Source organism: Oryctolagus cuniculus, chromosome 3, assembly GCF_964237555.1.
Source record: "Oryctolagus cuniculus chromosome 3, mOryCun1.1, whole genome shotgun sequence".
In the NCBI taxonomy this organism is placed as follows: domain Eukaryota; kingdom Metazoa; phylum Chordata; class Mammalia; order Lagomorpha; family Leporidae; genus Oryctolagus; species Oryctolagus cuniculus.
Genome location: NC_091434.1, coordinates 80103016 through 80122164, shown reverse-complemented (window position 1 = coordinate 80122164; position 19149 = coordinate 80103016). Strand labels below are relative to the sequence as shown.

At 39.4% G+C, this 19149-nt stretch overlaps 1 pseudogene; it reads right to left on the bottom strand.

Annotated features, from left to right (window-relative positions):
* The window catches only part of LOC100340910 (activated RNA polymerase II transcriptional coactivator p15 pseudogene), a 35758-nt pseudogene extending 20539 nt beyond the window's left edge, over nucleotides 1-15219 (bottom strand).
* Between the last annotated feature and the right edge of the window lie 3930 nt (nucleotides 15220-19149).

Sequence of the window (19149 nt, the reverse complement as noted above, 5' to 3'; positions counted from 1 at the left end):
CCAATCTGACCGGAGTGAGGTGAAACCTCATTGTGGTTTTGATCTGATTTCTCTTTTAATTTCTTCGATGACCCGCTGTTCATTTAGGATCATGTTGTCCATTCTCCATATATTTGCATATGCTGTAGAGATTCTTGGGTTGTTGATTTCAAGTTTCACTGCGCTATGGTCTGAGAAGCTGCATGGTATAATTTCAATTTTTTTGAATTTGTTGAGGCTCCCTTTATGGCCTAGTATATGGTCAATCCCAGAGAATGTTACATGTACTGGGGAGAAATACGTGAACTCTGTGTCTGTGGGGTGGAAGGTTCTGAAGATATCTATTAGGTCTATTTGGTCTATGGTGTCAATTAGCTCAGTTGTTTCCTTGTTGAATTTCTGTCTGGTTGATCTGTCCATTGGTGAGAGTGGGGTGTTGAAGTCCCCTGTAACTATTGTATTTGAGTCTATATCTCCCTTTAAATCCTTTAGTAATTACTTCAGGTAGCCAGGCGCCCTGTAATTAGGTGCATATACATTTATAATAGTAATATCTTCCTGTTGGATAGATCCTTTAATCATTATATAGTGCCCTTCTCTGTCTCTTTTAATAGTTTTTATGTTAAAGTCTATTTTGTCTCATATTAGAATGGCCACACCAGTTCTTTTTTGATTTCCATTAGCTTGGAGTATCTTTTTCCATCCTTTCACTTTCAGTTGGCGTGCATCTTTGCTGATGAGGTGTATCTTCTGAAGGCAGCATATAGATGGATTCTCTTTCTTTATCCAATCAGCTAGTCTATGTCTCTTTGTCGTGGAATTAAGACCATTCACATTCAATGTGATTACTGTTAAGTACTGTCTTTTCCGCTTCATGTTTCCTGAAACGAGCTGTTTATGTATTTTGAACTTTGTTTGTGGGTTACTACACTCGCTTTTTTTTGCAGTGAAGTTCTTGTTTTTGTATTTCTGTGTGCAGCACTTCTTTGAACAAGTGTTGTAGGGTAGGACGCGTGGATACAAATTCTTTCAGTTTCTGTTTCTCGTGGAAGATCTTTATTTCCCCTTCATTCATAAATGATAGCTTTCCAGCGCTGGTGCGTACACACTCCTGCTGGTGTCCTGAGTCTCAGCTGTCCGTGTCCTCCTTGCATGTCCACCCTATCTCCCCAGTTTCAGGAAGGGCTTTTAGATCCTTAAAAACTACAAATTCTCGCCCCTCTTTGAACCTTCCCTTAGTGGACCTTCGCTGTGCTCCCTCCCTCTCTATCAGTAGATTCTTTTTGTTACCCTATATAAAGGATCATGTAATCCTAACACAGGGATAACTTGATTTCCTCTTTTATAATTTGTGTTCATTTGATTTCTTTTTCTTGCCTAGTGGCTCTGGCTAAATTTTCCAGACTTGTTTTGAATAATAGTGGTGATAATGGGCACCCCTCTCTGCCTCTGGATGTTACTGGAAATGCTTCTAGCTTTGTCTCATTCATTATGATGCCGGCTGTGGGTATGTCATATATTGGCTTGATTGTGTTGAAGTATGTTCCTTGTGGGAAATATCACTATGTTCTTAAATCTGTATATATGAAATACATGAAATCTGTGTAACGTAAATAAAATTTAAAAATCTTAAAAAAGTTTTTTAAAATCATCAAATGATGTTATATTTTATTAAATACTTTTTATGTACCTATTGAGATAATTATATGGTTTTTGTCCATCATTTTGTTGCTGTGATATTTCATGTTTATTGATTTGTATATGTTGAACCATCCCTGCATCCCTGGGATAAATCATACTTGGTTACAGTTGATGATCATTTTGATGTGTTGTTGGATTAGATTTGCTAGTATTTTGTTGAGGACTTTTGCATCTAGGTTTATCAGGGATATTGGTCAATAGTTCTCTTTTTTTAGTTGTATATTTCTCTGGTTTTGTAATTAAATTTATGCTGGCCTCATAGAATGAGTTTGGAAGGGTTCTCCCCCTTTCAGTTGTTTTGAATAGAGAAGAATTAAGATTAATTCTTTGAAACTTTGGTAGAATTAAGCAGTGAAGCAATCCAGTCCTTTTTTTTTTTAGACTCTTTGTTACTTGGTTTAATCTCAGTCTTGGTTATTGATCTATTCTAGTTTTCTATGTCTTTGTGCCTCAGTTTTGGTAAATTTTATGTGTCCAGAAATCTGTCCATTTCTTCAAGATTTTCCCATTTGTTGGCATATAACTGTAACAATTCCTAATTATTATTTATATTTCTGTGGTATCAGTTGTAAATCTCCCTTTTCATTTCCTATTTTATTAATTTGGGTCTTCTCTCTCTCTCTTTTACTTGACAGATAGAGTTAGACAGTGAGAGAGAGAGAGAGAGGAGAGAGAGAGAGAGAGAGAAAGAGAGGTCTTCCTTCTGTTTGTTCATTCCCCAGGTGGCCACCACGGCCGGCACTGCACCGATCCAAAGCCAGGAGCCAGATGCTTCCTCCTGGTCTCCTATGTGGGTGCAGGGTCCCAAGCGCTTGGGTCATCCTCCATTGCTTTCCCAGGTCACAGCAGAGAGCTGGACTGGAAGAGGAGCTACTGGGACTAGACCCCAGTGCCTATATGAGATGCTGGTGCCACAGGCAGAGGATTAATCAAGTGAGCCATGGCGCAGGCCTTGGGTCCTCTCTTATATTTATTTATTTTTTGATTAGTTGAGCCAATGCTTTATTAATTTTATACTTTTCAAAAAACTTACTTCATTTTACTGATCTTTTGTATAGGATTTTAAAAATTTCTGTTTTGTTTATTTCTTCCCTAATTTTTATTCTTTCTCTTCTACTAATTTCAGGTTTCGTTTGTTCTAGTTTTTCTAGTCATTGAGACAGATTGTAAGATCATTTATTAGATAGCTTTCCAATCTTTTGATGTAGGCACTTATTGCTATAAACTTTTAGCACTGGTTCTGGGACATACCATAAATTTTAATATGTTGTGTTTTCATTTTCATTAGTTTCAAGGAATTTTTTTTATTTCCCTTTTGATTTCTTCTATGACTCTCCTGTTGTTCAGGAGCATGTTTTCTTATCTGTATGCCTTTGTATACTTTCTAGAATTTATTTTGTTGTTAATTTCAAGCTTTTTTCTATTGTGGTAAAAAATGACATGAATTCATTTTTTTAATTTGTAGAGACTTGTTTTATAGCCTTATATAGGGTGTATTCTAGAGAATGTTCCATGCACTGATGAAAAGAATATATTCTGTGGCTGTGAGATGAAATGTTCTTTAGATATCTATTAGTTCCATTTAGTCTAAAGTGCAGATTAGTTTCATTGTTATTATTTTGTCTGGTTGTTCTCTTGTTGATGAAAGTGGGATGTTGACGTCCTCTATTATTACTGTATTGGAGTTTATAACTTTCTGTAGATCCATTAACATTTATGTTATTAAACTGCTGTGTGTCCTGGCACTGGGTACATATACATTTAACAGTCACCTCTTCTTTTTGAATCTGTCCTTCATCATTACATAATGACTTTCTTTGTCTTTTTAAACAGTTTTTGTCTAAAGTCAAGTTTATATTATATGAAAGTAGCTATTCCTGCTCATTTTTTATTTCCATTTGTGTGGAATATCTTTTCTATCCTTTAACTTTCAGTCTGATTGTCTCTTTGGTGAAGTATGTTTCAGGTAGGTAGCATTTAGATGGGTCTTTTTTTTCAATTTTACTCATTCAGCCAGTCTATATATATTTTAATTGTAGTGTTTCATGCATTTACTTTGAAAATTATTGTTGATAAGTAATGACTTGTTTCTGCCATTTTTCCATTAATATTCCTATTGCTGGTTTTGAGTCTCCTTTTTTGTTACTAGGAGGTTTTCTGCCTTCATGCTCTTTCATCATGCTATCTTCTGTTTTTGTGTATAGTACATACATTAAGTATAATTTCTTTTTTTGTCTTTTTTTAACTTTTATTTAATGAATATAAATTTCCAAAGTACAGAATATTGATTACAATGGCTTCCCCCCCATAACGTCCCTCCCACCCGCAACCCTCCCCTTTCCCACTCCCTCTCCCCTTCCATTCATACCAAGATTCATTTTTGATTCTCTTTATATACAGAAGATCAGTTTAGCATATATTATGTAAAGATTTCAACAGTTTGCACCCACATAGAAACACAAAGTGAAAAATACTGTTTGAGTACTAATTATAGCATTAAATCTCAATGTACAGCACACTAAGGACAGAGATCCTACATGAGGAGTAAGTGCAGAGTGACTCCTGTTGTTGACTTAACAAATTGACACTCTTGTGTATGGTGTCAGTAATCACCCTAGGCTCTTGTCATGAGCTGCCAAGGCTATGGAAGCCCCCTGAGTTCACTGACTCTGATAATTTTTAGACAAGGCCATGGTCAAAGTGGAAGTTCTCTCCTCCCTTCAGAGAAAGGTACCTCCATCTTTGATGACCCGTTCTTTCCACTGGAATCTCACTCGCAGAGATCATTCTTTAGGTTTTTTTTTTTTCCAGAGTGTCTTGGCTTTCCATGCCTGAAATACTCTCATGGGCATTTGAGCCGGATCCACATGCCTTAAGGGCTGATTATGAGGCCAGAGTGCTGTTAGGACATTTGCCATTCTATGGGTCTGCTGTGTATCTCACTTCCCATGTTGGACCATTCTCTCCCTTTTTTATTCTATCAGCTAGTATTTGCAGACACTATTCTTGTTTATGTGATCCCTTTGGTTCTTAGTCCTATCATTACGATCAATTGTGAACAGAAATTGATCACTTGGACTAGTGAGATGGCATTGGTACATGCCACCTCGATGGGATTGAATTCGAATTCCCTGGTATGTTTCTAACTCTACTGTTTGAGGTAAGTCAGCTTGAGCATGTCCCGAATTGCACATCTCTTCCCTCTCTTATTCCCACTCTTATATTTAACAGCGATCACTTTTCAGCTAAGTTTCAGCACTTAAGAAGACTTGTGTATTGATTACAGTATTCAACCAAAAGTATTAAGTAGAACAAACAAACAAAAAAATACTAAGAGGGATAACATATTAAGCTGCTCATCAACAGTCAGGGTGAGGGCTGATCAAGTCACCGTGTTCATTTCACTTTAACAGGTTTCCTTTTTGGTGCTCAGTTAGTTGTCACCTATCAAGGAGAACAAGTGGTATTTGTCCCTTTGGGATTGGCTTATTTCACTCAACATAATGTTTTCCAAATTCCTAACAGGGATCACTTTTCAGTTAAAATTTAAACACCTAAGAATAATTGTGTGTTAATTACAGAGTTCAACCAATGGTACTACAACAAAAAAAAAAATACTAAAATGGATAAAGTATTACCTAAGGCTGGTTGGGTAATGACAAATTCTTTAAATTTTTCCTGGTCTTGGAATGTCTTTATTTCACCCTCATTTATGAATGAGAGCTTCACTGGGTAACATTTTCTGGGCTGGCATTTTTTAAAAAGATATATTTATTTACTTAAAAGACAGTTGCAGAGAAATAGAAGAACACAGAGAGAGACAGAGATCCTCCATCCACTGGTTCACTCTCCAAATGTCCCCAAGAGCTGGGACTGGGAAAAGCTGGAGCAGGAGCCTGGAACTTCATCTGGGTCTCACATGTGGGTGCCTGAAACCCAAGTACTTGGATCACTCTTCGCTGCCCTCGCAGGCACTCTAGCAGGGAACTCAATAGGAAATGGAGCAGATAGGACTTGAACTGGTGTCCAAGTGGGGTCTGGCTTCACAGGTGGCAGGCCAAACCTCCTCTACCATAATGCCAGCCCCGGCAGTTTTTCTTTTTCTTTTAGAACTTGGACTTCGGAGCTGGCGCTGTGGCGTTACGGGGAAAGCTGCTGCCTTCAGTGCTTATACCCAAATGGGCACTGGTTCCAGTCCCGGCTGCTCCACTTCCAATCCAACTCTCTGCTATGGCCTGGGATAACAGTAAAAGATGGCCCATGTCCTTGGGCCCCTGTACCTGCATGGGAGACCTTGAAGAAGCTCCTGGCTCCTGGCTTTGGATGGGTGCAGCTCCAGCCATTGCGGCCAATTAGGGAATGAACCAGCGGATAGAAGACTTCTCTCTCTCTCTGTCTCTCTGCCTGTCCTTTTCTCTCTGTGTAACTATGACTTTCAAATAAATAAATAAATCTTAAAAAAAGAACTTGGACTTTATCTCCATATCCCCTGGCCTCTAGGGTTTATGTTGAGAAATCTGCTGATAGTCAGCTTGGCTATCCTTTAAAGGTAATCTGGCATTTCTCTCTTGCATATTTTAGGTTGTTCTCTTTTTGTTTTACTTTTGAAAGTTTGTCACATATCTTGGTGAGGATCTTTCCCAATCATGTTTGTTTGGGTTCTATGTGTTTCCTATATTTGAATGTCCATATCTTTCTCCACATTGGAGTCAGTTTATGCTATTATTTCACTGAATAAGTTTTCTATACGATTATAATTTTCCATACCTTCGAGAAGTCCTAAGACTATTTGACCATTTGGTGGTCTCCCATAGATCCTGAACACTGTTTTCAGTCTTTCTAACTTATTTTCTTTGTCTGACTGAAACATCTGAAAAACCCAGTCTTATAGGTCTGATGTTTTTTCATCTTCCTTACCAAGTCTGTTGTTAGGCTTTCCAATATATTTTTAATTTGACTTATTGAATACTTGATTTCTAATATTTTTTTGGGCTTTCTTCAGTATTTTCCTCTCTTTATAGAATTTCTCATCAGTATCATGTATGGATTTACTTATTTCATTCAACTGTTCTCTCTGTTTTTTAGTAGTCTTGTAATGATTCTTTTTGAATTCCTTTTCAGGCATTTTGTCAGTCTCCTCTTCTTCATAGTCCAATCTTAATGTATTATTGTGTCCATTTTGGGAAATCATATTTCATTTCTTGTCCATGTTTCTTTTTTTTTTTTTTTTTTTTTTTTTTTTTTTTTTTTGGAACATAATAAAGTTTTAATATATGTTTGTCTTCTCTTCTACCTAATTTCCTTTATTTTTTGGAATTTTACAAATGACGTTTCTAAATTTTATTTCTTTTCAGATTGCAAAAGTAATAATACTTGTATGCATTTAGAAAATGAAGAACATACAATAAAAGGCAACAGTTTCCATTTAATTCTCCCATAATCTAAGCTCCTTTCCTTAAACCTATTTCTAATGGAGAGCATTGTATATAGGTTGGCTTGGTTTGTACCGTTCCAGAAAATCATCTTTATCCTGTTTTAGGTGAAACATATCCTGTACCAAAATTCTTAAATGGAACTCCAAAAAGTCTTTGTATCTGCCCACTATTGCCATGAAAATTCTATATAACAGAGTGAGTACAAAATCTCAGTGGTATACAGTGTTAGTAATTATTTCTCACTTATGCATCTGAAGGTCAGTTGAGTGGCTCCGCTGATGGCAGCAGGGCTTGGCTCTAGGCTGAAAGTTTGGGTTATGGTAAGACTTGGCTCCAGGTTCAGTTCAGGTTTACTGAATGTGTTTCTTTTTTTTTTTTTTTTTTAAACTTTTATTTAATGCATATAAATTTCCAAAGTACGACTTATGGATTACAATGGCTTTCCCCCCATACCGTCCCTCCCACCCACAACCCTCCCCTTTCCCACTCCCTCTCCCCTTCCATTCACATCAAAATTCATTTTCGATTCTCTTAATATACAGAAGATCAGCTTAGTATACATTAAGTATGGATTTCAACAGTTTGCTCCCACACAGAAACATAAAGTGAAAAATAATAGATGATTTTTTTAAATGATGATGAAATCAGAGCAGACCTATTGTCATGTTTAATCCCAGTGAGAGTCAAGTTGGGAATTGATAATTTCTTTCTTTTTTTTTTTTTTTTTTTTTTTTACAGAGGATCAGTTTAGTATGCATTAAGTAAGGATTTCAACAGTTTGCACCCCCATAGAAACACAAAGTGAAATATATTGTTTGAGTACTCGTTATAGCATTAAATCTCAATGTACAGCACATTAAGGACAGAGATCCTACATGAGGAGTAAGTGCACAGTGACTCCTGTTGTTGACTTTACCAATTGACACTCCTGTCTATGGCATCAGTAATCTCCCTATGCTCCAGTCATGAGTTTCCAAGGCTATGGAAGCCCTCTGAGTTCTCCAACTCTTATCTTGTTTAGACAAGGTCATAGTCAAAGTGGAGGTTCTCTCCTCCCTTCAGAGAAAGGTACCTCCTTCTTTGATGGCCTGTTCTTTCCACTGGGATCTCACTCGCAGAGATCTTTTGCCAGAGTGTCTTGGCTTTCCATGCCTGAAATACTCTCATGAGCTTTTCAGCCAGCTCCGAATGCCTTTAGGGCTGATTCTGAGGCCAGAGTGCTATTTAGGACATCTGCCATTCTATGAGTCTGCTGAGTATCTCACTTCCCATGTTGGATCACTCTCCCCTTTATTTACTCCATCAGTTAGCGTTAGCAGGTACTAGACTTGTCTATGTGCTCCCTTTGACTCCCAGTCCCTTCACCATGACCAACTGTGAACTGAAACTGATCACCTGGAACAGTGAGATGGCATTGGTACATGCCACCTCGATGGGATTGAATTGGAATCCCCTGGTATGCTTCCAACTCCACCACTTGGGGCAAGTCAGCCTGAGCATGTCCCAAATTATACATCTCTTCCCTCTCCCATTCCCACCACCATGTTCAACAGGGATCACATTTCAGTTAATTTTCAACACTTAAGAATAACTGTGCATCAATTACAGATCTAAACCAGTCATATTAAGTAGAACAGATAAAAAAAACTACAAAGAGGGATAATGTATTTAGTTGTTCATTAACAGTCAGGGCTATGCTGATCAAGCCACCATTTCCCATAGTGTCCACCTCACTCCAACAGGTTTCCCTCTTGGTGTTCAGTCAGTCGTCACCGATCAGGGAGAACATATGGTATTTGTCCCTTTGGGACTGGCTTATTTCACTCAGCATGATGTGTTCCAGATTCCTCCATTTTGTTGCAAATGACTGGATTTCGTTGTTTCTTACTGCGGTATAGTATTCTAAAGAGTACATATCCCATAATTTCTTTATCCAGTCTATCGTTGATGGGCATTTAGGTTGGTTCCAGGTCTTAGCTATTGTGAATTGAGCTGCAATAAACATTAGGGTGCAGACCTCTTTTTTGTTTGCCAATTTAAATTCCTTTGGGTAAATTCCAAGGAGTGCGATGGCTGGGTCGAACGGTAGGGTTATCTTCAGGTTTCTGAGGAATCTCCAGACTGACTTCCATAGTGGCTTGACCAGTTTGCATTCCCACCAACAGTGGGTTAGTGTCCCTTTTTCCCCACATCCTCGCCAGCATCTGTTGTTGGTAGATTTCTGCATGTGAGCCATTCTAACCGGGGTGAGGTGAAACCTCATTGTGGTTTTGATTTGCATTTCCCTGATTGCCAATGACCTTGAACATTTTTTCATGTGCCTGTTGGCCATTTGGATTTCCTCTTTTGAAAAATGTCTATTGAGGTCCTTGGCCCATCTCTTAATTGGGTTGTTGGTTTTGTTTTTGTGGAGTTTCTTGATCTCTTTGTAGATTCTGGTTATTAACCCTTTGTCTGTTGCATAGTTTGCAAATATTTTTTCCCATTCTGTCGGTTGTCTTTTCACTCTCCTGACTGTTTCTTTTGCAGTACAGAAACTTCTCAATTTGATGCAATCCCAATAGTTGATTTTGGCTTTGACTGCCTGTGCCTCCCGGGTCTTTTCCAGAAATTCTTTGCCTGTGCCAATATCTTGAAGGGTTTCTCCAATGTTCTCTAGTAACTTGATGGTGTCAGGTCGTAGATTTAGGTCTTTAATCCATGTGGAGTGGATTTTTGTGTAAGGTGTAAGGTAGGGGTCTTGCTTCATGATTCTGCACGTGGAAATCCAATTTTCCCAGCACCATTTATTGAATAGACTGTCCTTGCTCCAGGAATTAGTTTTAGATCCTTGATCAAATATAAGTTGGCTGTAGATGTTTGGGTTGATTTCTGGTGTTTCAATTCTGTTCCATTGGTCTATCCATCTGTTTCTGTACCAGTACCATGCTGTTTTGACTACGACTGCCCTGTAGCATGTCCTGAAATCTGGTATTGTGATGCCTCTGGCTTTGTTTTTGTTGTACAAGATTGCTTTAGCTATTCGAGGTCTCTTGTGCCTCCATATAAATTTCAGCACCATTTTTTCCAGATCTGAGAAGAAGGTCTTCGGTATCTTGATTGGTATTGCATTGAATCTGTAAATTGCTTTTGGGAGAATGGACATTTTGATGATATTGATTCTTCCAATCCATGAGCATGGAAGATTTTTCCATTTCTTGGTATCCTCTTCTATTTCTTTCTTTAAGGTTTTGTAATTCTCATTGTAGAGATCTTTAACGTCCTTGGTTAAGTTTATTCCAAGGTATTTGATTGTTTTTGTAGCTATTGTGAATGGGATTGATCTTAGAAGTTCTTCCTCAGCCATGGCATTGTCTGTGTATACAAAGGCTGTTGATTTTTGTGCATTGATTTTATACCCTGCTACTTTGCCAAACTCTTCTATGAGTTCCAATAGTCTCTTAGTAGAGTTCTTTGGGTCCCCTAAATACAGAATCATATCATCTGCAAAGAGGGATAGTTTGAGTTCTTCCTTCCCAATTTGTATCCCTTTAATTTCTTTTTCTTGCCTAATAGCTCTGGCTAGAACCTCCAGAACTATATTGAATAGCAGTGGTGAGAGTGGGCATCCCTGTCTGGTTCCAGATCTCAGTGGAAATGCTTCCAACTTTTCTCCATTCAATAGGATGTTGGCTGTGGGTTTTTCATAGATTGCTTTGATTGTATTGAGGAATGTTCCTTCCAAACCCAGTTTGCTTAGAGTTTTCATCATGAACGGGTGTTGTATTTTATCAAATGCTTTCTCGGCATCTATTGAGAGAATCATATGGTTTTTCTTCTGCAGTCTGTTAATGTGGTGTATCACATTGATTGTCTTGCGCACATTAAACCATCCCTGCATACCAGGGATAAATCCCACTTGGTCTGGGTGGATGATCTTTCTGATGTGTTGTTGCATTCTATTGGCGAGAATTTTATTGAGGATTTTTGCATCTATGTTCATCAGGGATATTGGTCTGTAATTCTCTTTCAGTGCTGCATCTTTTTCCGGCTTAGGAATTAAGGTGATGCTGGCTTCATAGAAAGAATTTGGGAGGACTCCCTCTTTTTCGATTGTTCTGAATAGTTTGAGAAGAATTGGAGTTAGTTCTTCTTTAAACGTCTGGTAGAATTCAGCAGTGAATCCATCTGGTCCTGGGCTTTTCTTTGTTGGGAGGGCCTTTATTACTGTTTCAATTTCTGTCTCAGTTATGGGTCTGTTTAGGTTTTCGATGTCTTCCTGGTTCAATTTAGGCAGGTTGCATGTGTTCAGGAATCTATCCATTTCTGATAGGTTTCCCTGTTTGCTGGCATACAAGTCCTTGTAGTAATTTCTGATGATTCTTTTTATTTCTGTGGTGTCTGTTGTTACGTTTCCTTTTTCATCTCTGATTTTATTGATTTGGGTCTTTTCTCTTCTTTTTTTAGTTAGTTGGGCCAATGGGGTGTCAATTTTGTTTATTTTTTCAAAAAACCAGCTCTTCGTTTGGCTGATTTTTTGTAATGTTTTTCTTGATTCAATCCTGTTGATTTCTTCTCTGATTTTAATTATTTCTCTTCTCCTACTAGATTTGGGTCTGATTTGCTGTAGGTTTTCTAGATCCTTGAGGTGAATTGAAAGCTCATCTATTTGGTGTCTTTCCAATTTCTTGATGTAGGCACCTATTGATATAAACTTTCCTCTTAACACTGCTTTTGCTGTGTCCCATAAGTTTTGGTATGTTGTGCTGTTATCCTCATTTACTTCCAGAAAGTTTTTGATTTCTCTTTTGATTTCTTCTATGACCCATTGTTCATTCAGGAGCATGTTGTTCAATCTCCATGTGTTTGCGTATGCTCTAGGGATTCCTGAGTTGGTAATTTCCAACTTCATTCCTTTATGGTCTGAGAAGCTGCATGGTATGATTCTAATTCTTTTGAATTTGCTGAGGCTTGCTTTATGGCCTAGTATGTGGTCAATCCTAGAGAAGCTTCCATGTACTGCTGAGAAGAATGTAAAATCTTTAGCTGTAGGATTGAAAGTTCTGTATATATCTGTTAGATCCATTTGGGCTATAGTGTCGTTTAAATCTACTGTATCCTTGTTGATCTTCTGACCGGATGATCTGTCTATTTCTGAGAGTGGAGTATTGAAGTCCCCCAGTACTACTGTATTGGGGTCTAAGTCTCCCTTTAAGTCCGTTAATAAATCTTTTAGATAAACTGGTGCCCTGTAGTTAGGTGCATATACATTGATAATTGTTATATCTTCCTGTTGAATTGATCCCTTAATCATGATATAGTGTCCCTCTTTGTCTCTCTTAACAGTTTTTGTGGTAAAGTTTATGTTGTCCGATATTAAGATGGCTACGCCCGCTCTTTTTTCATTTCTGTTGGCATGGTATATCTTTTTCCAGCCTTTCACTTTCAGTCTGTATGGATCTTTGTTGGAAAGATGTGTTTCTTGTAAGCAGCAAATAGATGGGTTTTGTTCCTTAACCCAATCAGCCAATTGGTGTCTTTTAACTGGACAGTTCAGGCCATTCACGTTCAAAGTGACTAATGATAAGTGGTAACTTTGCCCTGCCATTTGCCAAAGATAAGTTCTAATATATGCTTTGAATTCCCTGTGATCTTTTGCTGTGAGGTTTCCTTCCTTTACCTTCTTTCATATTGATGACCGTGTTTCTGTGTTTCTGTGTGTAACACAACTTTGAGCATCTTTTGCAGGGCTGGACGAGTGGCAACAAATTCTTTCAATTTCTGTTTGCAATGAAAAGTCTTTATTTCACCTTCATTCACAAATGATAGCTTTGCAGGATATAATATTCTGGGCTGGCAGTTGTTCTCTCTTAGTACCTGGGCTATATCTCGCCATTCCCTCCTAGCTTTTAGAGTTTCTGATGAGAAGTCAGCTGTGAGTCTGATTGGAGATCCTCTGAGAGTAATCTGACGTTTCTCTCTTGCACATTTTAGGATCTTTTCTTTATGTTTCACTGTGGAGAGTTTAATTACAACGTGTCGTGGTGAGGATCTCTTTTGGTCGTGTTTATTAGGGGTTCTGTGGGCTTCCTGTACTAGGATTTCTCTGTCCTTCTCCAAACCTGGGAAATTTTCTGCTAATATCTCACTAAAGAGGCCTTCTAATCCTTTCTCCCTCTCCATGCCTTCAGGAACTCCTAGAACCCGAATGTTGGGTTTTTTAATAGTATCCTGAAGATTCCCGACAATATGTTTCAGATTTCTAATTTCCTCTTCTTTTCTTTGGTCTGACTGTATCCTTTCCTGTTCTCTGTCTTCTAAGTCCGATATTCTCTCTTCTGCTTCACCCATTCTGTTTGTAAGGCTATCTATTGTGTTTTTCATTTGATCTATTGAATTCTTCACTTCAGTCACTATCCCAGTTTCCTGTTGTACTAGTTGTTTCATTTCATTTTGATTCCTCCTTAATATTTCATTTTCACGAGAGAGATTTTCTATCTTGTCCAGTAAGGATTTGTGTAGTTCCAGAATTTGTTTTTGAGAACTTCTTAATGTTCTTATCAATTTTTTGAGATCTGCTTCTTGCATTTCTTCTATGTCATCATCTTCATAATCTTGAATTGGGGTGTCTTTTTCATTTGAGGCCGTCATGGTGACTTCCTTGTTTTTATTACCTCGGTTTTTGCGTTTGTTATTTGGCATATTGGAGATATTTGGTTTCTTCACTGTGGTGCTTTTTCTTGTTATACTATGACTCTAGATTAAGTGGACTATCTGTTTTTGATGGAGCCTTAGGGCTTGAGATGGGTGTGGCCTGAGAGCTCTGTTTGGTGTGCCAAAGGTGACACTCCCAGGTTAGGCGTGGTAAATCTCTCTCTCTCTCTCTTTTTTTTTTTTTTTTTGATTCAAAAGGGAAGTAATTCCGCACAGCTGAACGAAGTTGGAGGTAGTTAGCAGGCAAATGATATACCCACAGGAGCCAGAGATCAGAAGCTCTTTCCCAAGATCCCCACAGGGAATCTGTTCGGCCCTCAGAGTGGGCTCAAATTCTCCTTCAGCCTCCCACTGGGTTGCCAAAGTTACGGAATTGTAGCGTCTCTGGAGAGTGCTCACGTGAATTCCGTGAGTTCTCTCCCCCACCGTCTCTTTTTTCACAGTCTCAGTTCAGTAGCACCACAAATTTACTAGCTCCTAATCTCCTGTTAATTCGCCCCGCCCAGAGTCAGGTTTTTCTGCTAGGCTCAGGGCCGGTGCAGACCTGAGGTCGCTCTGCTTATGACGTATGTCCAAGATGGCGCCTGCTCTTTGTCTTGCTCGCCCTTGAGAGGTGAGCGGAGAGAGAGAAACCCGTGTCCGTACTAGTCACCCTTTTTTCTCTCTCTCTCTCTCTTCTGGTTAGCCTTGTGAACTTCCCCCGCCGGGGGTCGTTCCCTCTAGTCTCCTCTCTCCGCTTGCCTGCCGGTGTCTCGGGCTATTGAGGTTCGGCTCACCTCGCGTTCCAGCGCTGGTGTGTTGAGTCTGCCGCTGATGTCCCGAACTGTGGGCTCCCACGCTCTCCACGCAGGTCCGCTGTGAGTCACGCGTTCCGGAAGAGTTTCTTCTGCTGTTTCCTCCCCTACTCTTCCTTGAACCTGCAGTATCTCCACTTTTATTAAACTATCTCTCCCCAGACTATCAGTGTGCTCCCTTCCTATTCCGCCATCTTGCCGGACCTCCCCTGAATGTGTTTCTAATTCATCAAAGACCAACAGGGTACTTGGAACATGTTCTTTTCACAGTGCAGGCTAAGCTCTCCCGAGATATGAATGAAAACCTGTGCTGTTTGTTGAGGATAAAGCTTGCTTGTCCATGTTTCTTATGTTTCTACATTGATTTTTATGTATCTGGGGGATCTCTTGTTTCTAGCTCCTCTGGTAGATGGATTTTTAAAAATTAATTTTTTTTTAAATTTTAAATTGAAGGCTATGTTCCTGGAAATGTGCTTCTGTGGTTCAGTAGAGTACCTAATATTTACCTTTGGGTCCCAGTCATGTGTGCTGGGTGAACCCAGGGAGGTCTGGCTGGCTACCATTTGTGCATGGGGCAGGAGTCCAGAGTCATTCCCAAGATGGGCATGGTAGAGCATCTCTGGTTACAGGCAGTGGGTGAAGGGGATGTTGGAACTGCCTAATGTGTTCAAATCCCAGCCCTTCTCTCTGTCAGGGTGAACTCATTGATTGACTGCCTAGAGTGAGCTCATAGTTTTGCAGTGCACCTCAACTACCAAGCCAGTCTCACCACCCAGAGCACCAACCCCTCTGCAATATCCACCCCAATGTGTAAAGAGCTCCAAGACTCTAATGTCAGATTGGATGGGAACTCAGGAACCCACTTACAATGCAGCCACAACCCATAACCCTTTCTTGCTGTGGCCTATGCCCAGAGCTTCGATAGTCACAGGATGCTGGGGGTCTACTCTCCAACTTGAAACTGCCCCGTCCTCAGTGTCCTGCATGAGAACTGGGATTGCCTGCCATTCCTTGAGACAGAGCAGAATTTCCTTGAGATGCCACCATAGAAAATTGAGTCCAGTGACTTTGTGGGGGCTGGAGGAGGGAGGCAACTTTGCCTCATTTAGGAAACAAAGTAGTCATCCAGACCCTCCACCAGCTCCCCAGGCCATACTTGGAGCCATTGGGGACTGGGGAATTTTTCCTCAGTCATAGCCACCGGTGGTAGGGTCTGCAGCAATTTCTTCCCAGCTTACCCAGTTAAGATGGCAATTCCTAGCCATCTTAGATTTGTAGATGTCGAGTGGCTGGCAGCATGCAGTCAGTGACTGTCAACTGTCCTCTCTCCTCAATGCCCCTCAATGCCCATAGAATTGAACTAAGAATTCAGGCTTAATTTATTTTAAATTTTTAAAAAGTGACCAACCAGTCACCTCTTTTTCACATAGTAAATCCTTGTATATTCTAGTAACTCTCAAACTTTAATATATATCAGAATTACAGAAAACTTATTAAAACAGAAATTATTGAGTTCCATATTTTTCTAACAATTTCCCAGGTGCTACTAGTGCTATTGATCTAAGCATCACTCTGAGAACTACTAATTCTAATCTATTAGCATGGTGAGTAAGAACTGAAGCTTGGTTTTGAATGTTGATTCAACTAGTCAATGCTTTAGGCATATATGTAATTCTCTCTAATCTTTAGTTTTCTTATTTTAAAATGAGGACAATAACTGTACATGGCTCATGTAGTTGTGATTTCTAAATGAGATAGTATACTTAAAACCCTCAGAATGTTGCTTGGTAAATGATAATACCCAAAGCTTCACAGCTATTTATTATTGTCATTATAATTATTCCTATCTTTTTGTCAGTAGACATAATTGTTATTTCCAAATTTTGCTCTTATGAATTTACTTCCATAAACATTTTTTTCCCGGCACACTTATGCAAAGTGTTTTCAGATGCATATTCTTAATGATGGAGTGTGGGATTGTAAAATATTAAGTTCAGTTTAACTAGGTAAAACTAAACTGCTGGGGCATACAGTAAAGCCGCAGCCTGCAGTGCAGGCATCCCACATGGGCATTGGTTCGAGGCCCGGCTGCTCTACTTCTGATCCAGCTCTCTGCTATGGCCTGGGAAGGAGTAGAAGATGGTCCAGGTTCTTGGGTCCCTGCACCCACGTGGGAGACCCAAATGAACCCTCTGGCTCCTAGTTTCAGATTGGCTCAGCTCTGCCTATTGAGGCCAGTTGGGGAGTGACCCAGTGGATGGAATACCTCTCTCTCTCTCTCTCTGCCTCTCCTTCTCTCTCTGTGTAACTCTGACTTTCAAATAAATAAATAAATAAATTTTTAAAAAAACTAAATTGTTTTCCAAAGTAATGGTGTTACTTTCCATAGTCAGAAGTAAAGAATGAAAATTCTGGTTGCTCCATATTCATTCCTATACTTGGTTATTTCCATTCAGTTTCTTCATGCCAATCTTGATGGTGTGAAATTGCATTTTGTAGCATCATTTGTGTTTTCACTTGATTATTAATTAGTTGGAGCAGATTTTCTTATATTTATAGGTCATTTGTATTTCACCTTTGAAGAAATTCTTGTTTGTGTCTTCTGACCAATTTATAAAAAGTCAGATGTTTCCTTTTAGAAGTTTGTTATATCCTTTGCATACAATTTTTTTTGTCAGTAATGTGTTGCATGTATTCTCATCAGGTTTAGTTGCAGTCATGTGTGTGAGTAGAGAGCTAGCAAGGAAATATTAGTAAAGGAAATTTTTTTTCTAGAAATGAAGCATTTTAAGATCTTCTATTTTTGGATGAGTACCTCCTCCTAGAGAGTATCATGATTTAGAGCCACCTTCCTTGGCTTCTACTTTGGTTCTCTTTTTAGCTCTTTTATGCATGCTAGGAGCCATGCCTTTCCTTTTCTTCCTGCTGTCAACAATTGGGGGGATAACCACTTGTTAAAAGAACTATCACACCTTTAGAACAATAAAAATGTCTTAAGCAACTGCCTGGTGTTGGCACGACAGGGAGGAGTGAGGTAAGTATATCTTACTCATTATAGATGAGGCAGTCTTTTAATTTACTGATAATTGATCTTGTGGTTCCCAAACTTTGCTGCAATAAAGGGGGGGGGAGAGTAAGAATGAGAGAGAGAACATGAGAGAGAGCAAGAGCAAGCGAGAATTTCCTGTTTCTTCCTGGTGTGTACATTTTAGGAGACTGGAACTGAGAGTGGAGCTAGGACTCAAACCTAGAAGTTAATAAATGAAATGGGGTCATCCTAAGCTGTGTATTAACTGCTGTGACTATTAAAGCTTGAGAAATACTGGCTTGTCCACAGTCAGCTTTTACTTCAATTGCTAACCCAGAAAAAATCTGGTTGGAAAAATTAGTGATGTTTCTTAGTATACTTCAGCTGCACCTAATTATGGTTTCTGTGCCCTGATGTCTACATTTTGCTGATCCTGCTCATTTTAACTTCCAGAAAGTCATCACAGTTTCTCATCCAGTCATGGCTCTTCCTATTTCCTAGCATGGGTATGTATTCATTCTTTTCTCAGATATTTTCACCTTAATTTCAGTGAACTCTGTTTTGAGGAAGAAGAGATAATTGTTGTGGTTTGACTTTGAGAAGTTAGTTTTTATATTTTAATACATAAAAGTAGAGGTAAAGACATAGCTTTCTTTTTCTTTTAATTAACTAAGAAAGTTTTATTTAAAGTATATAAACTTTATGCATCTCATATATACAAATTTAGGAGCAGAGTGATTCTACCCCCCCCCCCCCCATTTTTCTTCCTCCTGTCTCTCTTATTCCAATTCTTCTTCTTCCTCTTATTCTTTTTTAAAATAATTATCGGTTTTTAGTTAACTTTATATTCATAAGATGAACCATACACTAAGTAAAGGATTCAGCAAATAGTGTGAAACAGAAAAACAGTCTTGTGCAGAGTGTTGATGCCCTGGCCTGGAGCGCTGCATCTTATATGGGCGCCAGTTCAAGACCAGCTGCTCCACTTCTGATACAGTTCTCTGCTGTGGCCTGGGAGGGCAGTGGAAGATGGCCCAAGTCCTTGAACCCCTGTACCCTCATGGGAGACCTAGAAGAAGCTCCTGGCTCCTGGCTTCAGATTGGTGCAGCTCTGGCTGTTGCAGCCAATTGGGGAGTGAACCATCAAATGGAAGACCTCTTTCTCTCTCTCTACCTCTCCTTCTCGCTCTTTGTAACTCTGACTTCTAAATAAATAAATAAATCTTTAAAAAAAAACACACACTATCAACAATTAAAACAAGGGCTGTTTGGCTGGCTCCACGGCTCAATAGGCTAATCCTTTGCCTGCAGCACTGGCACACTGGGTTCTAGTCCTGGTCAAGGCGCCGGATTCTATCCTGGTTGCCCCTCTTCCAGTCCAGCTCTCTGCTGTGGTCCAGGAGTACAGTGGAGGATGGCCCAAATGCTTGGGCCCTGCACTCCATGGGAAACCAGGAGTGGCACCTGGCTCCTGGCTTTGGATCAGCGTGGTGCGACAGCTGCAGCATGCCAGCCACAG